General features: G+C 47.9%; 1 long non-coding RNA gene across 3 annotated transcripts; it reads left to right on the top strand.

Moving 5' to 3' along the window:
- Window positions 1-926: 926 nt before the first annotated feature.
- Window positions 927-9850, top strand: LOC137207962 (uncharacterized). 3 transcript variants are annotated; one of them, XR_010935403.1, is made up of 6 exons: window positions 927-1245; window positions 1530-1666; window positions 1899-2053; window positions 2393-2495; window positions 3469-6953; window positions 7179-9850. It is a non-coding gene; the product is annotated as an uncharacterized lncRNA (long non-coding RNA). The 3 variants fall into 3 exon arrangements; XR_010935404.1 differs by having other exon boundaries at window positions 1896-2053; window positions 6809-6953; XR_010935402.1 differs by having other exon boundaries at window positions 1896-2053.
- Window positions 9851-23352: the final 13502 nt, after the last annotated feature.

Below are 23352 nucleotides of genomic sequence, written 5' to 3'. Positions count from 1 at the left end.
GGGGCTCCTCTTTCCGAAAGTCCCCGAGTCCCCTGGCCCCGCCCACCACGGGCCCCCTGCCTGGCTTCCTGCAGCCGCCCCTGCGTCGCCCCTGAGGGTCCCAGCTGCCAGGCTGGGCTGTGTGGGAGCCCCAGAGACCGGAGGGGCTGGAAATGAACGCCCCGGGGGGCCCAGGCCTGATGGAGTTGGGGCCGCGCCCGGCTCTCTTGGCTGCGGTGCCTGTTTGTGCTGCGAGCTCCCCAGCAGGACGGGCCTCTTGTTTCCCACAGACGTAACTTGCTGGAGGTGGGCACACGCCCCTTCCCAAGAACCTCAGGCCCATCTTCTGACTGCGCTCTGGGGCTGGACTCCACGGGCTGCAGACACCCCTCGGCTGGTTGCCAGAGGAACAGGCAGAATGCTCATCGCCCCCTTCCCTGTCTGGTCTCCCCGCCCCACACGCCCGAGCGGTAATGTTTGTGATCAGCCCCCAGAGGAAAGCCTTGGACTTGAAGCCTTGCCTCGGGGTCGGCTTTTGGAGAAACCAAAACAGAGACAGAGGATGGAGGGCTTTCTTGTGGTCTGTGTTTACGTTCTGTGCATGTGATGCGTGTATATATGTATTTTCCCTGAGTTGGGGTGGATTTGCAAGACCAAAAAATGGGTTCAAACCGGTGTCGAGGGTTTGATGTGGCAGGCGGCAAGGATGCGGTTCCCCTCCCATCATCATAACGGGGCGGGGGAGGGGATTGCAGGACAAAGAAGGCCGCTGTGAGGGAAAATGGGGGGGGGGAGGCAAGGACGGTGAATGGAGGGGGGAGAGGAAGGAGAAAAGGGGGGATGGGTGCCCGTGAGAGAGAGGAGGGAGCGAGGGGGGTCTTGATGGGGCCAGAGGAGCAGCTTCCTCGGTGCTGAGTCAGCAGCCGCCCTGACTCAGAAACTCCAGTGACCCCTCAGGCCTCACGGTCTCTGTTAGAACATGAAAGGTGTCCAGCAGATCCTTGGGGCCATTCAGTTTTCATCCCGTATGTGTGGGGCTGTGCGTGCGAACTTACACACATGCACAATCACACACACACGTGCCCTGTCTCACCCCTACACACTCGCCGCTCAGACAGCAAGTCAGTGTCATTAAAATGCCAGGCCATGCCTCTGCCTCCTCGCAGAGCCCACGTGACCCTGCTGATCAGAGGAGGCCACGAGTCCGGAGGGTGAGCCCTGGCATCGGTCCACTGCTCTCCATGGCAACCTGGCTGATACCTGTTTGTAAGTTTAAAAGCTCCAGGACTATAGGAGCTCTCACGTTACTTCACGCAGATCAGCTGTTCCCTATTCAGTGCTCTCACTGTTAGGCGAGGCGGCGGGGCACAAAATTGGCATGTGCTGTGTGTGTGTGTGTGTGTGTGTGTGTGTGTGTGTGGGAGTGAGTCTGGCGCACAGTTGAGATGAGGGGCTGGGGGCAAAATAGCATTAAAAACGCAGTCAGTAGTAATTGGATTATAGTTGTTGATTGCATTCAAAGTACTTAACACAGTGTATTAATCCTAAAGATATATTACATCCAGTGAATTCTGAAGTGTGTCACTGATAGAACATGGGCTGTAAGAAGAAAGAACACCCTTGCAAACCTGATCAAATCTCCCATGCAGTGCTGAAGTCGCTGGTGGACAGAGGGATTAACATCCAAGTAGGTGATGTGGGAGAAAATAGGAACATGCCCATCAGACGGGTTGGCAGTGACGCTGGGGGTCAGGACAACGGAAGACCCAGGACCCACGTGGCGGGACTCCAGGCTCTGCGTCCCCCACCCTCTGGGTGTGGGACGAGGTGGGCGAGGTGGGAGGTGGGGTGGGGGAAAGCAGTGGAGATGGAGAAAGCTGGAGAGAAACGGCCACGTCTGGTTCCTCCGTCTGCAGCAGGTCTGAAAGCCAGTGTCCCCACGGGCCCGGCAGGTAACAAAGGAGTGAAGAGGGCTAGACCAGCCACCAGCCCGCACTTCCTGAGGGATTCCCGCCCTCCAGACGCGGTCCAAGCAGGTTCCGGACGCTGACTCAGCCAGTCCCCCAGCCGTGCGGTGTGGTTTCGTTACCGTTTCCCTGTAGAAGGGGAAGGACCCGGGGAGGGACCCAGCAAGCGGCCTGTGGACAATGCGGCACAGGGGTTTGGGTGGCAGATCCTCGGTCTCCCTGTGGGGACGATAGGGGGAGGGGTGGAATCGGTGGCAAACTGCGGAGCACGAGCCTGTCTAAAGGGGCTGCTGCCCCGGCCTCGGTGCCACCGCAAGCTACCAGGGGAGGACTTGGGCGCAGGGTGGCGCCGTGTCCTGACACCTGAAGAGAATCAAAGTATCAGATGCTCAAGTGAAATCTCAGGTTTTTCACGTGTTGACATCGGCTTCACATTTTTCAAAAAGCACCAGGAGGGACACACTCGACACATCTGCTGCTGGTTTGGGTCCACAGTGTGACCTCTGACTCCCTGAGAGAAAATCCTTCTGGAAAGTCGTGAGCATCAAGGTGTGTGTGGCGCTGGGCTGGCTGGTGTGAGAGGAGGGCTCTTCCCCCGAGACCTTGTCACGTTCAGGGGGCGCCGCCCACCGAGCTGGTGCTGCTTGGGGCGGCGCCTGTTTCGCTCCCCCTGGGTGGCCGAGGAGGGCTCTCTGCAGGGAAGGTGGGGCGGGGCTCGGGGTTACAGGGACCTGACAGGGCCTGACGCAGCTCACACTCCCGGAGTGGACAGTCACCTCCACTTTCCCGGGGTTGCCCTGGCGGCCGGAAGGTCGGGCAATGCTGGGCCTGTATTTCCACGTGGCTTCCACGCTGGAGATGGGCTCATCCTGTGGGCCGTGCCCCTCCCCCAGCCTCTGCGGGAGTCCCCTGACCCCCAGGCCTGTAGGCATTTGCATCTGTAGCCCCGCCCCCATGCAAACCCCCTCTCTGCCCCCCAGGCCAGGGCAGGGTTTAGGACATTGTCCTCCTGCCTCTATGTGGGCAGAGTGACCCCCCCCCAGCTTGGGTGGAGGCCCCATAACAGCCGTCCCCCCACACTGGCATCTCTCCTGAAAGGGTCACTTTAAGAACGCCAGCTGGCAGGTGCCAGATTTGGGCATCTGAGGAGCTCCCATAAGCTCCCAGGACCAAAGCAACCCTCTTTTGTCAGCACTGCTGGGGAACAACTGGCCGCTGTCCTTTAATCAGGAGGGGCCATGCTCAGCTATGGCCTCCTGCAGGGCTGCATAAACGTCCATTAAATCAGCCTGTGCGCTCTGTCACTCCCCGCAGACCGTGAGGGCCCACTGAGGCCAAGGGGCATCCCCCAGCCCCAGTCTGGCTCTGGAGTCCAGAACTGAGGCCAAGAGAAAACGCCGGTCAGCCCAGATTCCTGGCAGCTTATCAATCTGGCAAATTATTTCTTTCAAATTAACTCTTAAGATTGAAATCCGGGCAGGACTCTGCAAGTTCACGGGCACCTATTATCTGCTGGTTTCAGGCGCCTGGGTGCACCTGGGGGCAGGGTGCTCGTCTGCGGGTGGGAGATGTTTTGGAAAGTGTGGCCGCTGGGATCGGCCAGGCGCTTCCTCTTCTGCTTCTCATCCCCTGATGGAAGATGGTTCTGGCCGGGGGATGCGGCTTCAAGGCCTTCTCCTGCGTCTCCAGGAGCCCCGGGGTCAGGCGTGACAGGAGTGATTCCAGCACCATTTCCTGCTGTCGGAAGGGGCCACAGGCAGTGTCCCGGGCCTTCCCCATCCCGAGGGGCGCCCGTCTGAGGCCGAGCATGGGCACAAAGTGGAGTCCAGTGTGCAGGACACAACTGAGGGAGGTTGGAAAACAGGGACAGGTCGTGGGCACCTGGGGCTGGAAGCGTGGATGGAGACGTCGGTGCTCAGACAAGTCCCAAAAGATGGAGAGAGGTGGAGGTGGGAGCCCCGTGCCAGGGACTGAGACGTGGGGTCTCAGTGCAGCTGGGCCGGCAGGTGGCAGAGACCAGCAAGCCTGGGGTGGCCGCACAGAGACAGCCCAGGTGCATTCTGCCTTCCCAAACCCACTGTCCTGGGAGGGGACCTGCACCCAGGAACCTGCTAGCCTCTGTCACTTTGTCTCCCTTTAGTCACTGCAAAGACGATGCTCACAGCCCCATCATGGCCCGTTGGTGTTGCCTGCTCATGCCCTCTCCTCACGCCCTGCCCCCGTGGTTGTTTCCTCCACTCCCAGTTCTCGGTGTCTGTCCAGCGATGAGAGCCCAGGCTCGCTCCCAGGGTTGATGTCCGCCTCCCGCAGAAAGCCCACCCTGGCAGTGCCCGGGGCTGGGGAAGCGCTGCTGAATTTTCATCTCCGCCTTTGCCCCTGTTTTCCCATCATCTCTTTTCTTGGAGCCTCTGCCCTGAATCCCAATGACTCTGGAAGCCCCTGGTGACCTCCCATCCCGTATACACGTGTCACTTCTGCCTAGGCCTGCCAAGGCCAGCACACCCTGCTTAGCTCTGCCTCTGCTGAAACCGCCACGTTCACCCCTTCTGCCTTCCTCCCTCCCTCCCTAGTCCTGTGGGAGTACAAGTCTAGTCCCAGGGGAAGCCACGTGGCATACCACACAATGCACCAACCCCGTTCTAACCCTGCACAGACTCCCACCCCGTCTATTTCCTTCTTCTGTTCCTCGGCGGTAAACACCCATTGGCTCTTTCTTCCCAGGGCCGCATCTGTGCAGAGGGGGCCAGGAAACAGACTCACTCAGAGCCTGAGGAGGAGTTGGGGCTCTTTGAATGCTGCAGCCCTGCACGTATAATCAGCAACCCCAGGGCCCTTCTAGGGCTGGCTGCTGGGGAGGGAGAATGCAGGTTAAACAGAGAGCACAGGAGAGGCACAAGCAGCAGGGGTAATTAATTTCTCTTGAAGGTTTATCACCCTGTCGTTAATTTCCTTGTTGCATGTGAAGAAGTAGGCACAGGCTCAATTAAGAGTGATGCTCTGGTGCCAGCCACGCTTGTCTTTTAATCACACTCTTTGCATATTGATTTTGACATCTCGGTTTAATCACAGGCTGTTTCACTGCGTTGTGAAATCCTTGTGCAATTTGTGGGGCTTTTCTACATCTCCCAGAGTTGGGAGACAGCTCCCAAGATGGGACCGAAGACAGCACTCAGCTGGCAGCCTTCCCGCACTGCTGGGTTTCTGTGCTGTAAGGATGTGAAGATCCTACCAGAGAGCAGTTACTTTCTAAGGGAAGGAATACATTTCCAGGTTTGCAGAGGAACTTGTACTGGAGGTTGGGAATGAGGACTCCAGCAGGACAAGAGCATATTTTTTTCCATCCCAGTGAAGGAGAAATGGAGAAGGCAAGAAGCCTGGCTGGTGGCAGTCCCTGGAGTCAATGAGGTCGGTAGGCTCTGGTCACAGCAACAAAGGGCTGAGCCCCAAGTAAGTGCTGTGTAACCAGAACACAGGAATATGCCTCCATCCCAGCTGCGGGCATTAGACAGGGCCGTGGGGCTCAGCGGCTTATCTCTGGGCCCCTGTGATTACTGTGCTTAGCATGGGTCCCCTCCCCCACTCCCGTGAGGTCCTGTCTGCACACCTCACTGGCACTGAGGATTTCAGACTGTCCTCACCCTGGGTGGTAGGATGAACGCTGACAACTCATGATGCTACATTATATGAATATAGGAGGGATGTGTGCATTTAGGACATTTGTGCCTTATAAACCACTCTGTGATTATTATCTCCACTCTACAGATGAGGAGACTGAGGCTTAGGGTAAGAAACTTGTTCAAGGCCACACAACTGGTAAGTGGTGGGGTTGGGATTGGAACCCACATCTGGCCTCAGATCCCTGACTTGTAACCTCTACCATAGCCCCAAAGGTCCTTCCTGTCTTCAGGGTCTGTGGTTCACTGGCCCCTTCTTACATCCCCAGTGAAGACAAGCCTGGCCTTTGTGTCCCCGGTCTGAGGGCAAGCCCTGGTTTTCTGGAAGATCGTTTGGTGTCAGGACAGAAGACAGACCTTTGGGAGTCTGAGCACTGATTTTCCTGGTTATTCTGGAAAGGTGCAATTTTCTCATTAAAGATGCCCCAGAGGTCTGATCTGATTGTGGGCTGGTTTAAAAGTGCTTGCTGTGACCTCCAAGGACATCTGCTGATTGGCTGTCCAGCCACTCAGACCCCACCGTGCACCAGCGTCTGGGCTAAGTGCTGCATGGGGATTTATTCATTTGATCCTCACAACAGTTCTGTTTTATTTCTAAATTGGGAAACAGGCACAGAGCAGTAATTAAGTTCATTAGTAAGTGAGAGGGCTGAGATTTGAATCCAGACTGCCTGGTGCCGGGGTCCAGGCTTCTAAATACTATTCTGTGTGGCCCCCAAAAGGACCCCAGGCTGCAAGCGCAGGGACTTTTGTGCAGGGGACGGTAGAGCCTGTTTCTCTCAGGGTCCTGCAGGGCCCGCTGGAAAGGGCGGGATGCTGTGACTGCCTCTGCCGGGAGCCCCGCCCCTGGCTCCTCCCATGATCTGCTCCTTCTCCTCCAGGACTCAGGGCCAATGTCCCCTCCTCATTCCCTGAGTCCCTATTCAGGTCCACCCCCGCCCGCCACTCCATCACTTCAGCCTGGTTAAAGTTCTTCCCAGTACATGTCTCACTCTCTGGAATCGTCTGCAGGGTTGCCTTGATTTCTTGCTCACTGTGTGTCTCCCGTCACGAGGGCAAGGTCTGGGCTGCATCCCCAGGGCCTGGAACCATGCCCGGCACAGAGCATGGGCTCCCCAGCGCCTGTGGGATGGATGACATGCGCGCGGAGAAATCCCCAAGGTCACCCCCAACCTGCTCACTCGACAGAGGACGTGTGCCCTGCCCCCCCGGCTGCACTGCCACGTGGACACACGTCCTGGGCACACATGACACAGGTCATCATTGACCCTCCAGCAAGAACGAAGCCGTCTGTGCCCAAGACTCAGCTCAGACCCCAGATCCCACTTCATGTGTAAGCTCCAAACCTAAGACCACGGCCCTGCGCCCCTCAGAGGGACACTGAGTGGGGAGGTGGCGCGTGGACAGGACCCCTCCACACACACCTGTACTGGGGGCGATGGAACATAAATGGGGGAGGGGCATGACTCACTCTTTACCCCATTTCGTGTGGCTTTTCTCCTCTGGAAAAAATCCTGACATTTCTTTCTTTCTTTTTTTTTTTTTTTGGCTCTTTTAGTCTGAGGAGTGATGAGCCACAGGCTGTGGTGGAATAAAAACCTGGGAGATTTGCTTCCCTTTTCACATCCTGAGCTCAAACCAGGTGGCGTCCTTAGGAGCTGACAGTCGGTGGCGTTGAAGAAAAGCGTCACGGTCACAGGAGGAAGCTTTTCTCCCAGGAGGGGACTGTGGGGAGTTTGTGCCCATGAGGTCTTGGCGGCGGAGTTGCTTTCCTAAAATTCTACCAGCCTGTGGCTTTAACTGCAGAGGCGCCTGGAGATGGTGTGTGGTGGGAGCGCATGGCAGCAGCAGAGATCCTGGGTGACGTGGGTGGAGCCTGGGCGGCAGCTGGTGTGATGGGACCTTCCTGGGTCAGAGTCTGGGGCTTCGGGGTCCAGGCCTGGGGCTCTGGCCTCTCACCCGTGTGACCTCTGGAGAGCATCTCAGCCTTGCTTAGCCTCCTTTCCCCATCTTTGCAACAAGAACTATCCTGTCTTGCCTTCTCTCGGGCTTGTTGGGGAATCATCTAAACGGATGCAGCATATGTAGTTGCTCTCTGCCTGCAAATTTTTCCAAAATCTGATGTGGAGTTTCCAACTCCTGACATGTTTTATACCTGCTTTAAGATCAATTATTGCAGAAGTAGCCCCTCACACTGTGGCCGCTTACTCTTTGCTTCTGATCCACGATATGAACTATTTTGTATCACAAGCCAACATATACTCGAATTTACAGATCTGATACTATCTGATGATATTCTATTCTACTCTCTTCCATTCTTTTCCAGCTTCAAACTACTGTCCAAGATGCACTAGATAGAAGTAAGGATCCACGATAGCTCCTTACCTGCCCATTTGAAAACACCACCTTGTCGCAGGGCTCGCTCCCACGGCTGTTGCTGCCGTGCATGATTTTTCTCTGCTGACCAGACCATGAACTCCGTGAGTCTGGGCAGTTCCTTTGATTCTGTGCATTGCCCATACTGGGCACTGGGCCTGGCACCTGGTTGCTGGCTGGAAACCGGAATCCTTCTCTCCTTTTCTCCCATTTTGTATAATTGTCTAATTTGGGGATGCTGAATGCTCAGTAAGTAGCATCCTGTTCTCCTTGCAGAAATGGTGAGGGTTTAATGGGATTCTCTGACAGGCTTCAGCGCTAGGAACGAAACGGCTTGGCATCGTGTGAAGAGCCTCCCCCAGGCAGTGATGCCGCTGGGACTGTGTCCCCTACCCCAGTCCCCATCTCCACCCCCCCGAACTGAGTTCCAAAGGCATTTTGTGTGTCAGATTTGCATGCAAAGCTGAGTGAATGGAAATGAGCGAGGGTGTTCGGATTGTCACAATGGCTAGGGAAAGGGGTGATCTGCTGACATCTATTGGGCATAAGCCAGGGACATGAAATGTCCCATAATATCTCTTGACAGTTCCACACGATGAAAATTGCCTTGCACAAAATGCTTATAGCATCCACTGTTGAGATGCCCTGAGTGAGGCTTGAAGTTTCAAAGTTTTGAAATAAAGAAGGTCATAGAATTTGTTTCATCTCCCCAACTCTCTACCCCTATTTTCTTTCTTTACAAATGTCAGTCTGTAAGGTTTCCACCCAGAAAAGCTGGCCCTAGGACAACTAGGGGGCACCGTTTAGAGAACCGCCTGGCCCGACACACCAGCTGGGTTAGAAGCAGCAAGTCCAGACAGGTCCAAGCTCCCAGGCCCTGGTGGATGGAATGCGCTGGGGGCTTTAATTACGGTGAGCAGAGGGATAAATCGGTTGCAGTTACAGCCTGGCATGCCTTTCTAATCGCGGCCCAACCACAAGGAACCATCCCGCCTCGCTGCACACAAAGGCTCTGGCCTCTGGGAACAGTCCCCTGGGAGCAGAGGAATGAAAAGCGGGCTGGGCTTTGAGGGCAGGTGGGCTGGCTCCTCCTCAGGTGTCCTCAGCGCAGTCAGCCCTCACTCACCCATGCTTCAAGTGAAAGCCTTGTCAATCCCTTGATCTCTTGCTTTTTCTCTAGTCAATTTGACAGGGGAAGAGTAAAGGGACAAAGTAGGTAATTAAATAGTTAATCCCACTAGGGGATTGTAAGTAAAGAAGTACGGGAGACCCTGTAAGTTAATGGTCAGTCAAGAAAGCAGGTTTGCTTAACCACGAAACCAAGCAGGCTTGCTTAGCAACAAAACCATGCAACAGAAGCATGAGACATGCCCCAAAACAATAAAACAATGGTGGCATGAGACCCACATCCTGCCCAGTGAGCTCAGTAAGTTAATGACCCCTAGGACATGCTCTTTGCACACATAAGAAACAATAATTTATGGAAAGGTGACATTTCAAAGTGAAAGACCCCCCCCCCCCATTGCACTGAGACCTGAAATAATTTTTCCATAGTGCAATGACAGTCCTGGCTTGACCATGTGGGGACAAGAAAACTCCCCTGCCCAGCCTGGAGGAGGAGCTGATGATAGAATCTTATAAGGAATCTAAAAAAAAAAATGGTTCTGATGAACCTAGGGGCAGGACAGGAATAAAGACACAGATGTAGAGAATGGACTTGAGGACACAGGGAGGGGGAAGGGTAAGCTGGGACAAAGTGAGAGAGTAATGTCGACATATATAACTACCAAATGTAAAATAGCTAGCTAGTGGGAAGCAGCTGCATAGCACGGGGAGATCAACTTGGTGCTTTGTGACCACCTAGAGGGGTGGGATAAGGAGGGTGGGAGGGAGAAGCAAGAGGGAGGGGATATGGGGATATACGTATGCATATAGCTGATTCACTTTGTTATACAGCAGAAACAAACACAACGTTGTAAAGCAATTATACTCCAATAAAGATGTTTAAAAAAAAAAAGAATGAGGAAGAAGGTGGTCTTTTTTCCTCTCCCTACTTTTCCTTTGATTATAAAACTGTAGCCCACTAAGTACTCATGGTGTGGCACCCTCTCACCTGCCTGCCTGTAAGCTTCACAAGCATCCTATTCTAATAAATCACTTCTTACATATCACTTTGCCTCTTGCTGAATTCTTTCTGCACTGAGACATAAAGAACCGGAGCTCCTCAGAGCCCCACGAAATGCCACCTAGCGGTCTCAATTTCATCAGCAAATCTTCTGGTGACCAATAGTCCTGGTGTGCCTGGGATTGAGCAGGTTCTCAGGATGTGGGACCTTCAGTGTTAAAGCCAGCAAGTCCCAGGCAAACCAGGATGGGTTGGCCGCCCCTTTCTGCACAAAAGGCATTGGGTGGCTGGAGTGGATGATCCAGGTGGAGACTAATAGCCAGACTAAAGAATCTCGTTCTAGATGTGATGGGGAGATACTGAAGGGATTCGAGTGGGGATCATATCTGATGGGATACGATGTATTAGGTTGGCCAAAAGGTTCGTTCATTTTTTTTCCGTAAGATGGCTCTAGTAGCACTTAGTTGTCTTTAACTTCATTCAAAACAATTTTGTTAGATTGTGTGTGACAGCTGTCATATCAGCGTGCATTTTAAAAAAGACATCAAAATTGGTGAATTTTTGTGTGACCACTTTTTCTTCCATTGAAGATGGAAGAAAAAAGCAACATTTTTGGCACATGATGCTTTATTATTTCAAGAAAGGTAAAAACGCAACTGAAACGCAAAAAAAAGATTTGTGCAGTGTATGGAGAAGATACTGTGACTGATCGAATGTGTCAAAAGTGGTTTGCAAAGTTTTGTGCTGGAGATTCCTCAGTGGATGCTGCTCCACAGTTAGGGAGACCAGTTGAGGTTGATAGCGATCAAATCGAGATATTAATTGAGAACAATCAATGTTATACCACACGGGAGATAGCCGACCCACTCAAAATATCCAAATAAAGTGTTGAAAGTCATTTGCACCAGCTTGACCATGTTCATTGTTTTGACGTTCGCGTTCCACGTAAGTGAAAAAAAACCTTCTTGACTGTATTTTTGCATGCGATTCTCTACTGAAATGTAATGAAAATGTTCCATTTTTAAAACAAATTGTGACGGGCGATGATAAGTGGATACTGTACAACAATGTGGAACGGAAGAGATCGTGGGGCAAACGAAATGAATCACCTCCAACCACACCAAAGGCCGGTCTTCATCCAAAGACGGTGATGTTGTGTATATGGTGGGATTGGAAGGGAGTCCTCTATTATGAGCTTCTTCCGGAAAACCAGATGATTAATTCCAACAAGTACTTCTCCCAATTAGACCAACTGAAAGCGGCTGTCAAGAAAAAGCATCCAGAATTAGTCAACAGAAAACGTAATCTTCCATCAGGATAACCCAAGACTGCATGTTTCTTTGATGACCAGGCAAAACCTGTTACAGCTTGGCTGGGAAGTTCTGATTCATCCACCGTATTCACTAGACATTGCTCCTTTGGATTTCCATTTATTTCGGTCTTTACAAAATTCTCTTAGTGGAAAAAATGTCAGTTCCCTGGAAGACTGTGAAAGGCACCTGGAAAAGTTCTTTGCTCAAAAAGATAAAAAGTTTTGGAAGATGGAATTATGAAGTTGCCTGAAAAATGGCAGAAGGTAGTGGAACAAAAGAGTGAATACGTTGTTCAATAAAGTTCTTGGTGAAAATGAAAAACGTGTCTTTTATTTTTACTTAAAAACTGAAGGCACTTTTTGGCCATCCCATTCTTTTCTGAAATTATCCCAGGCAGTGGTGGGGTGAACAAATCATCATGAGGACCAGAGTGGGAACCTGGAGACCAGCGAGAGGGCTAGGGTGTTTGTCCTGGTCAGCAAGCCAGTGGCTCGGACCAGGGCAGTTGCCGTGTACGCTGTGGCATGCCACCCCATCTCCCCCTCATGACCCCGGCCCTCATTTCCCTGGGGGCTGGAGGTGGTGGGGTGTTGGCTACCGACAGCTCACAGCTGGGTCCTTCCCTGGGTGTTACATTCTTGCGTAGCCCACATCCCGTAACTGGTTGACACAGGGCTGCAAAGATCCAACTCCCTATCCTCAACTGGGTACAACTCAGCAGGCCATGCCGATGCCAGGGCTCCAGTGGGATTTGCGGAAGGCTCACAGTACAGGCTCTCCCTCCACCCTTCCCTGCTTCCTTTGCTTTGTCACAGGTGGTATTCTGGAAACAGTAAACCATTTATTGGCTACCCTCATCTCAGCCTCTGGGTCCTGGTAAACCTGATCGAGGACAGTGGTACAGTGAAAGTGGGGAGAAGGGGTGGTGTGTGTGTGTGTGCATATATATGATTGCATACACACATTTTAGAAAATAAAATTTGCATACTGTAAATGCACAAATCTTAAATATACATCTTGCTGAATTTTAAAACACATATTCATCTTTATAACCCCCACTCAGGTCATGCTATAAATCTCATTCATGACTAGAAATTCCCTTGTGACCTTTTCCAGTCAGTAACATCCCGAAGATAACTACCATCCTGACTTCTATAATAATCTCTGATCATAGATAATTTTTTGCCTGTCCTTGAACTTCATACAAATGGAATCGTAAGGAGTCATTCTTTTGCCTAGCATCATGCTTTTGAGATTCTTTAATGTTGTTGAATTTATCCATTGTTCTTTTTCATTTCTGAGTAAAATGTTTCTTTTAAAGAAGTTGAGTCTAGTTTTCTTGTTGGTTTATTTATTTCAATCTTGCCTGATGATCTCTGTCTTTTAAGTGGAGTATTTAGTGTGTCTCATTTATTCTTTGTGCCTTTGGCCCTGCTTTTATGCCTTATTTTGATTTGTCAAGACTTTTTATTACTCCATTGTGTTTCCTCTTTTGTCATCATTGTACCTATTCCTTTCAATTAATATTTTTGTGGTTGCTCTAGAGACTACAATATGCATTCCTAATTTATTGCAATTAATATATTTTTTAAAAAAATTTTGGCCGTGCTGTGCGGCCCGTGGGATCTCTGTTCCCCGACCAGGGATTGAACCCACGCCCCCTGCATTGGAATCGTGGAGTCTTAACCACTGGACCACTAGGGAAGTGCCTGTAATTAATCTTAAATTAGTCTCATATTCACATACCAAATAAGAACTTTACAACAGTGTAATTCCACTTGCCACTCTTGTCTGTTCTGTTATTGTTATATATTTTCTTCTACATATGTAATAAACCTTACAATACATTGTTGGTATTGTTACTTTAAGTCAGTACTTAATTTATTTGAAGTAGTATTTTATATTTACTTCAGTATTTATCTTCCGGTTGCTCTTCATCCCTCTCAGTAGATCTGTGCTTACTTCTGGCATCATTTTACCTCAGCCTGAAGAACTTCCTTTACAGTTCTTGTGGGGTAAATTGACTGGTGACAAATTCTTTCAGATTTTGTTTGTTTGAAAATAGCTTTATTTCATATCCATTTTTGAAGGATATTTTTGCTGTGTATAGCAAATCTAAGTTGGCAATTTTTGTTGTTGTTTTTAACCTCCCAGCATTTAAAAATTATTCTTTGCCTCACGACGCCCACCATTTCTTAGAGAAGTCAGCAGCCATCATTTTGATTGTTTTGCTGAATATCATGTATTTTCTTTAGCTGGATTTAAGATTTTCTCTTTACCTTGGTTTTCAGAAGTTTGATTATAATGTACCTGGATGTGGCTTTTTTTTTTTTCTTTTCTTTTTTTTTTGGTATTTATCCTACTTAGTGTTCACAGAGCTTCTTGATATTCGGTTTCATGTCTTTAATCAATTCTGGGCAAATTTCACCCATTTTAACTGCCAACGTCGTTTCTTCTCTTTCCTTTCCTTCTGAATCTCCATTTACACGTATGTTAGACTGCTTGATATTGTCCCACACGTCGCATAGGCTCTCTTCTTTTTAGAAAAGTCTTCAGTTTTTTCTTTCTCTACTTCAGTTTGGATAATTTCTATCAACCTGACTTTGGATTCACTGATTCTTCTTCTTCTTTTTTTTTTTGTGGTACGTGGGCCTCTCACTGTTGTGGCCTCTCCTGTTGTGGAGCACAGGCTCCGGACGCCCAGGCTCAGCGGCCATGGCTCATGGGCCCAGCCGCTCCACGGCATGTGGGATCTTCCTGGACCGGGGCATGAACCCACGTCCCCTGCATCGGCAGGTGGACTCTCAACCACTGCGCCACCAGGGAAGCCCTCACTGATTCTTCTTTTACGTCCAGCCTGTTATTATGCTCATTAAAGACGTTCTAATTTCAGGTATTGAATTTCTTAGTTCTGAAATGTCCTTTTGGCTTTATTTTAAAGTTTTCATTTCAATATCTTTGTTGAAATGCTCCACTTTGTACTCTTTTGTCCATCTTTTCCTCTAAATTCTTTAAAGTAGTTATTATATCTATTTTAAAGAACTTTTGTACTTTTATAGCAGTGAGGTTGAGAGCTCAGATATTCTTGCAGAATGCCTAGGTTCAAATTCCACTCTGGTATTTACTAGGTGCGTGATTTAGGACAAGTGAATTCTCTGATCCCCAGTTTCCTCATCAGTCAGATATACATAATAATAACACCTACCTCATAGGTTTCCTGTGGCGGTTAAATGAGTCATGGGTAATAAATAATTGTTAAAGCAATGCACCACACATGTTAATATTCAATAGCTATTGTTGTTATTATTAACAGTTTTATTGAGATTTCCCAGAGAGCACCACTAGAATATCTGTACTCAGCAGAAGTGTATACCATTTCTCTATTTCAAGCATTGACGAAGGAATTTATTGTCACTTGGACTCACATTTCCTGGGTTTTTCATGACATTGAACATCTTTCCTTACCTAAGGCTAGTCATTGGGATTTTGCCCAGAAGCACTCTGGGCTGTGATATACTTCCAGATTTCCTGATGGAGCTAATTTGCTCATCTCTCTCTTTAGAATAAAAACAGGCACCGTGTGCCGTGCATTCAGAGTCACCAGTATTGTCATTTGCTCCAGCGTTTCTATCTGTACTCCTCTTGGAGATGTTTCAATAGCAAATATTTCTGAGAGCCTACTATGGGCTAAGGAATGTTCTATGGTTTGGAGGTGCAGCTGTGAACGTAAGAGAACTTCTGCTTTATGAAGCCCACCTGCCCTCTTCCAACCACCCAGCCTGGCTGTCCTCCCCTTCTCGGTGCTAGTATATATAAGGTGCTCACTAAGTGCTTGACGCATGAACTGATGCATTAGCAAAGGTGCAAAGTTTTAAAAAAGTAATGGCCTAAAACCCTCAAAGGAGATAAAGCTGAAACCCACTTCTTCAGCCAACAAGGGTAAATGGGACATTCACTTGGCACTGACCTTGGCACTGGTGTAACATAGAGGTTTTCTACTGGGGGCAAGTTTGCCCCCCAGGAGATAATGGCAATGCCTGCAGACTGTTTTGGTTGTAACAGCTGGGGTGGAGTGCTACTGCATCTAAGGGTGGAGTCCAGGGATGCTGGTGAATCTCCCACAATGCACAGGATGACCCCCACAACAAAGATTACCTAGCTCAAAATGTCAGTAATGCTGAGATTGAGACTCTGGTGTCATACAAGAGGCTGACCACCTCAGGGGGTTCATCATTTCACTAGAGATGAGATGCACACACAGGTAATGGATGCAAAGCAACACGTCCCCAAAGGAAAATGTGTGACACCACTTTCCATTACTGAAGTAATAAATGAATTCAAGAGATATTTATTCAGTGCCTACTTTACATCAGAAAAGAGGCTGAGTTCTAAGCAAACAGCAGTGAATGAGGTAGACAAGGTTCATCTGTTTTCAGGAGTTTCAGTCTACTGAGGGATGATGGGTCATTTACAAAAGAACATAATATCAGGTTGTAAAAAATGCAGTAAAGGAAACAGATCGGGTGACAGGATAAATAGTGACTTGGGGTGGGGCTACTGTCTCATGTTGGGTGGTCTAAGAGGGCCTCTGTGAGGAGGTGACATGTGGGCTGAGTACTGAAGGATGAGAACCAGTCACCATGGAGCGATCTGAGGTGTTCTAGGCAGGGGGAACAGCAAATGCAAAGGCTCAGAGGAAGGAAGAGATCTGGGAAGTCAAAGGACCAGAAATGAGGCAAATGTGTGTGAGGGCTGGGGAATAGTGAGTGTGGGGGAAATGGGGACACGGAACTACCTTACGAACTGCTTAGTGGGACAGAAAGAGGAGGGAATAGTGATGTTTGATTCCTGCAGCCACAGTGGGGTTTTTGGGTCCTCAATCCTTTCTCTCATTTTTTGGTCCACTCTCATTATCAGGAGGGAGGAGAGTTTCCCCACGATCACCCCAATTTTCTCTTGACTTTTCACCACTACTGAAGCCCATACTCTCTAGCCAGTTACTACCTGTGACATTTTTCTTTGTTTAACAGAAGCTAAGAGCAGACACATCAACATTTATCAGCCAAGCCCCAAATCAGATTGAAGATTTAGACAGAACATTAGATGAAATGGAGCCAGTGATCCTCATTAAACAAAAACATACCTCCTTTCTCCTGGCTAAGGAATTAGGGCCCCATACTGCCAGTTTAATATTTAAAAACAGGTAAATAAAACTTAATCTCTCCATAGAAACTGGGGGTTCTGAGGGAAATAAGGATTTACTGGCTTTAGTCTTCAGCAGTAATTTCCACAGCGCCTTTTGTTTGCATAATATGTCATACTTTACACACATTCTTTTGTACATTTTCCCCATTAATAAGTATTTATGTGTAACACGTCATTACAACTTTTTTCTCAACCTAACAATAATAACAAAATGCCCACAGTCCTGCTGACTTTCTCATAAATGTATCCTTTCCCTGCCTCCAACTGCGTCCTCATATGTCTCACAGTGTGTTCAACACTCTATGTGGGTTTCTTTCTTGCCTCGTTCACTCACAAAGGGACAGTGGTTGCTTTTGTCTGCCGGGCACCTGTTTCTTCTTCTCCTGGAGGTCCAGCCTGATTTTCTTGTTGGTGACCTTTTTCTCCCCCATCCCCTCTTTACTCCATCTGAAAGAATTGACTGCACTGGCTTCCAGTTCTCGATTTAGGTTCATGACCTGGGTCTGACCAATCAATATATTCTACTCTCCCCTCTCCTTGGCCAAAGTCATTCACTGATGGTCAAATGACCCAAACCAGGCCGATAAGAGCTACCTGGAAAAAGAAACCAGAACCCCTTACTGTCAGGATGGAAAACTGGGCCCCCAAGCTGAGAAGGGCTTGCCTGTGTGTCAGGTCAGCACAGAAGAAAACAGAGTCAAGAAATGGAGTCCTGACATTGCTTGAGCTACTGGACCCAGCCATGTCTGAAGCAGCTACCTGCCCAAAGGAGAACTGTACCTTTGAATGGGTAGGGGGTATCAAAACTAAGTCTTTGAACTCTCTATGATGGAGGTAATGCCTGTATTTTAGGGACATCAGTTGGGGAGAAAGGCACCAGATCTGGGTTATGGATAAAGGACAAATGAGACATTCAAGCTGCAGGCACCATAGGCAGTCAGGAGAGGAAGAGATCCTGAGGAACTCTCATGCATAGGGAAGGCTTCCCAGAGAAGGGGAGATGTGAGCTGGTCTTGAAGGGAGCGGGAGGTGTGACAGGCGGGGGAAAAGCCCGAACGTGATCTGAATAATAGTTGTCCCATCTGGACTGAGTCACTGATGCAAAAACGCAACCAAGTTAGTGAATAAGAGGAATAATCAAACCCTGATCCCAAATACAAACCTGCTGGGTTTCATAAATCTGGCCGCCAAGAGTCTTACAAATTCCCCTCTTTGGAGCGATGACTTCCTGTCCGTCAATCTGATCGGCTCAGACAACACAGACTAGCCCCCTGTCTGTCTCAAAGGGACCTTCCCTGTGTCTTGCAACTCATTCTAGATGAGAAGAGTATTTCTTAGGTCTGCGGAAATCCAGAGCTGAAAACTCATTTTATGATCTGAAGGGAGATGAAAGGCATGTCTTAACAGAGCATTTCAAATGCATTCGTGCTCCTCGCAGGAGCATCCCCAGTCCCTACATTATTTAGAAAGTTGCAGGAGAGGGGATAATGAAGGCAGAATATGCGAGCAATTCATTTTGATTTTTCAAAAATGCCACCGAGCCAGAGGAAGCTTTGCAAAATGTCGAAAGACAAAACTAAACAATATCTCTGAGATTCGCAAAGTCACGGAAATTAAAGCGATGATAAAGCAAAAGCAAACCCGATACCTTAAAGGACCCAAGCATTCTGATTTTTAAAAGGTGGCAAAAAGGAAAAAAACAAAAGCCATAAAAGGGTGTCTGAGGGGTAAGGAAACTGTTATGAAAATGGGAATTCTGTGCTCTGAGCTGTTCACAGCTCTGTCTCTGGAGTGTGAAATTAGCGACTGAAGGCAGATATCACAGGCACTTCCGAGGAGCGTGGTGGCGGATTTGCGACGGGGCCTCTCCGCCAAGTCCTGCCCACTTGCAAGCTGCTGTCGTTATTCGCGCAAAGCACAGATAGTCCTGAGTGTTTGGAGCGCTTTGCATTTATATGGAACGCGGCCTCTCCCTCCTAACAGAGTGAGTCTAGTGCTGAGTGCACGTCGGGGGGAGGGTGTCAGGGAGCATCTAGGAGACCAGCATTCTCACGGAACTCCTGTTTTCTCCTGACAAAAGAAAAATCTATACGGATCACGTTGGGAATCATACTGGCAACTCTATAGGAAATAGGAATTTAGTGAAAATGTTAAACATTGATGGGGGAGGGATAAATTAGGAGTTTGGGTTTAATATATACACACTACTATACGTAAAATAGATAATCAACAAGGACCTACTGTATAGCATAGGAAACCCTACTCAGTATTCTGTAATAACCTATATGGGAAAAGACTAGGAAAAAGAATGGATACATGTATATGTATAACAGAATCGCTTTGCTGTGCACCTGAAACTAACACAATACTATAAATCAACTATACTCCAATATAAAATAAAAAATTAAGTTAAAAAATGTTAAACATTAAAATCTTCCCAAGGGATTCTCCCGGTCTGGGTCTCAGGACTATAACAAATGATGACATTCTTTGTGTCCCCATCATGTCACCAACCTGGGAGTGGAGCTTAACAGGAAGTTCAACTGATCAAAAAAAAAGATGGAAGATGATGAATTTGGAGGCATGAGCTACACTTTTCTCATTCTCCCTTTCTGTGTATCCCTTGCACACTTATGTTGTGCACATGAAACAACAATCAAATAGAAAGTGTGGTCACAACTTTTACCTTTCCACACTTTCATTACTGATCGTGGTCAGCTGGGCCAACTTGAAAAGTTCCCAGGAAAAAGAGATCATTTTAAGTAAGTACAGTTAACCCTTGAACAACACCGGTCCACTTATACGTGGATTTTTTTTTTCAACAGTAACTACTACAGTACTACACGATCCGCGATTGCTTGACTCCGTGAATACAGAACCGCGGATACAGAAGACTGGTGTATAGGGAGGGCCAACCATAAGTTATACTCGGATTTCCCACTGCGTGGAGGGTTGGTGCCCCTGACCTGCACATTGTTCAAGGGTCAACGGTAGCCGCTCATGGAACCAGAGAAAGGTTTGTTCTTGGGTAAAAGTCATCTTATTTGGTTTATCATCTTAGGAAGAACTTGTGATCGTTTTTATTCATTATTTTTAAATACCATTACATTTTCAAAAGTCCACTCATTCTTGCTCATTAAACTATCACCTTTTTGGTGCTCTCCCTTCATGATCTCCAGGGTGATGAATATCAGGTAACTTTCAAACATGGTTCTGGGTATTCTCGCTAAAAGTAGACAAAACAACCAAATGACGGTGATCACAGTGACAGCAACAAAAAATCTAGCGCACAGTCCTCCATCACACACCATGAATTCAATATGAAGTAAGATGAATTTGCCCAACTTTCATAAAGGTTGCTCTGTCACACCACGTGTTGGCTCGTATCACTGGAAGGGAGGGGGCAGGTGGGCTGCAGGGGAGGTTGATTCGGCAACCTGCAGGTGTCCTCGAGGACACCTTGTCCTCAAGGACGCTCCTCAAGGGCATTCTGCTTGCCACAGTCTAGGCTTCGTCTCCTTCCTGTCTGACCTCTTTGCTCCTGTCCAGCAGGGGAAACAGAGCCATTTCTGGAATCTCTCCCGGGGCGTTGCTCATAAACCCCCAGAAAATACCTCCTAGAATGTCCTTGGCCTTGGTTGGGTCACGTGTCCACATTTCACCCAATCACAGGCAAGGAAGATGGAATTACCCTCGGAGCAGGGGTGGGGTCCTCCTCCCTGAGGCTCCCGGGATGCAGAGGGGAGCAGGATATTCCTGACCAGGCCAAGGACCGCTTAGTAGTGAGGATAGAGATGGGAGATGCCAGATCAGCTGTCAGCAATACCCACCCCTGCACAGTCACAAAGGCGCCTTGATCACCTTGGGTACCAGCCTAAGCATGTGTGTGTTGGGCTGAATTGGCTAGAATTCCAAATGAAGTTAACATAGTGTTGGATGAGTCGTCCCTCCTCCAAAACAGAGTGCCTCCAAGGACGTGCAAGGAATGAAAACCACACAGCTAGTTGTCATGGGCATCCACGGGCTGGAAGGAATCAAGGTTGTGTTCTCAAGATGACTCTTTCTTTCTCTTTCTTTCTGCCCACAGGGTTCAATGTTTTTTAGGCAAGGCTGCCCTGCTTCCGTCCCCGTATTCTTAGTTTCTGTTCCCACTTCACTCTGCCCATCAGGGATCTGGGCTGATTGTGGCACCAGGGCAGCACCCTGACATCCTGGGCTTTATGCTACAGAACCATCACTCACTCGTACTTTCTACCTGAACCATCCGTTTCTTTCTACACGTGGTTTTATAGCATGAGTTCAATTTTCTTTTCACGTTTTTTGCCTCATCAAGGATCATGATGTTTAAAAAATGATCAAAAAGGAAGAAATAAATGAAACCCCAGTTGGGACAAACTGGGCTGATTGCATTGGCTCCCCACTCGGTTCTGTATATCGAAAGAGAACAACAAAGCCCTCTGGGTCTCCAGATGCAGCCTGTTTACTTATTACATGTTGTGGCCTCTCCGCATATTTGGCACCTCTTATGATTTATGGGAAACAGATTAAAATTAAAGTATCAGTAGGATTACATTCTACTGTGAGTGACCCAGGCCCCAGATAAAAGAAGGTTTAGCACAATATAAATTTATTTTTGACTCGTGTAACAGGCTGGGGGTGGGAGCTGTGCTCTACCAAGCTTTCAAGGGGTCTCATTTCTTCATTTTGTTTTTCTGCCACAAGAGGCCTCCATTCCCCGGGTTACCTCATGGTCCAAAATAGTGGCTCCAGCTCCAGCCATTATACCCACTGCCCAGCCAGCAGCAAAGAGGAAGAGATGGAATTGAATGGGGACAAAGGATACACTCCAGGATTCTTCTAAGTAGTTTCCATTTTTACTCCTTCAGTTACAAACTATACCTGGCTGCAACTTTTTTCTGATGGGTTCAAAATTTTAAAAATTGATTAATGAATACTATGTAATAATAATCATTCATGCTTAACTAGTCGTTACAATGTGCCAGGTCCACTTGTAAGTGCTCAACATATTTCATTCTCATAGCAGCCCCATTGTGCTCACTGAATAATGTCTCCTGGGAGAAGACCATGTCCTAATCCCCAGAACCTGTGAATATGTTGTTTCACTTGGCAAAAGAAACGTCACAGGTGTGACTAAGTTAAGGTTCTTGAGATGGGGTGATGAGCCTGGATTATCAACGTGGGCCTAACGTAATCACAAACCTCCTTATAAGGGGAAGGCAGGAAGTCAAGGAAAAGAGCAAAATCTGTGCTGCTTTCTTTCAAGATGGAGGACGGGGTCTCGAGCCCAGAAATGCAGTCAGTCTGTAGAAGCTGCAAAAGGTAAGGAAACAGATTGTCCCTGAGAGCCTGTAGAAGGAATGCCGTTCTGTGGACTAATTTTAAACTTCTGACCTTCAGAAACATAAGATACTAATGTGTCGTTCTAAGCCGCTAAGTCTGTGGTCAGCTGTTACAGCAGCTATTGGAAATGGATGCCCCCATCATGCAGTTACTATTATCTCCGTTCACAAAGGAGGAAAATGGGACTTCCCTGGTGGCACAGTGGCTAAGACTCCGTGCTCCCAATGCAGGGGGCCTGGGTTTGATCCCCGGTCAGGGAATTAGATCCCCCATGCATGCCGCAACTAAGACTTTGCATGTGCTGGAGCCCACGTGCTGCAACTAAGACTTAGTGCAACCAAATAAATAAATAAATATTTTTTCAAAAAGGAGGAAAATGAAGCACAGAGAAGCTACGTCACTTGCCCCAGATCACATGGCTTACTGGTGGGGGGAAAGTTCGGATCTGAACGCCAGCAGTTCCTCTCTGGAATTTACCCTTATAAGCACTGTTTACCACATGGAATACATGTGCCGTCTGTCTGGGGTTTGATTTTGTTTACAATTTTTTATGCAGTAGATTTTTACAGCCTTTCAAAACTTTATTGCAGATTTTGGAAAATTTAAAACAGATGTGAAAGGAGAATGACGTAGTGAACTCCTCAACACCTATGGCCAAACTCGTTTCATCTGTGACCTCGCCTTGTTTTTTTTCTTCCTCTCATTTATTTTGAAGTAAATCCCCAATATTACTTCATTTGTACATATTTCTAAAAAAACTCTCTTTTGTAACAGAATCATCACCCCTAAAATTCTAATTTTTAATATCTTTAATATCACCAAATACCGAGTCAGTTTTCAAATTTCCCCAATTGTCTCATTTTTTTTTTTCAGTTTGTTTCTTTGAATGAGGATCCAAAAAGTTCTATATATTTCCTTAGATTGATGTGTCTCGAGTCTGTTTTAGTTTATAAAAGCACCATTCAATAATAATACAAGCCACAAGTGTAATTTTGAATTTCCTAGACGGTAAATTAAAAAAAAAGAAATAGGTGAAATTAATTCTGATATATTTACTTAATCCAATGTATCCAAAACATTATTTTAACATATAATCTATCGAAACATTATTAAGAGATATTTACGATATTTTTTTCATACTCAGTCTTTAAAATCAGATGTGCATTTTACTCTTAGAACACATCTCAGTTCAGACTAGCTGCATTTCGGGGGCTCAGTGGACGGCAGGTGGCTGGTGGCTGCTGTATTGGATGACGCCATCCTGTCCTTTTTGCTTGATATTTATTTTTTGAAGAAAAACGGGTCATTTCTTGCATTGTGGAATTTGCTGATTGCGTCTCTGGGGACATAGG

The sequence above is a fragment of the Pseudorca crassidens genome, chromosome 15 (assembly GCF_039906515.1).
Source record: "Pseudorca crassidens isolate mPseCra1 chromosome 15, mPseCra1.hap1, whole genome shotgun sequence".
NCBI classification, from domain to species: Eukaryota; Metazoa; Chordata; class Mammalia; order Artiodactyla; family Delphinidae; genus Pseudorca; species Pseudorca crassidens.
This window is presented reverse-complemented; position numbering and strand designations above follow the sequence as displayed.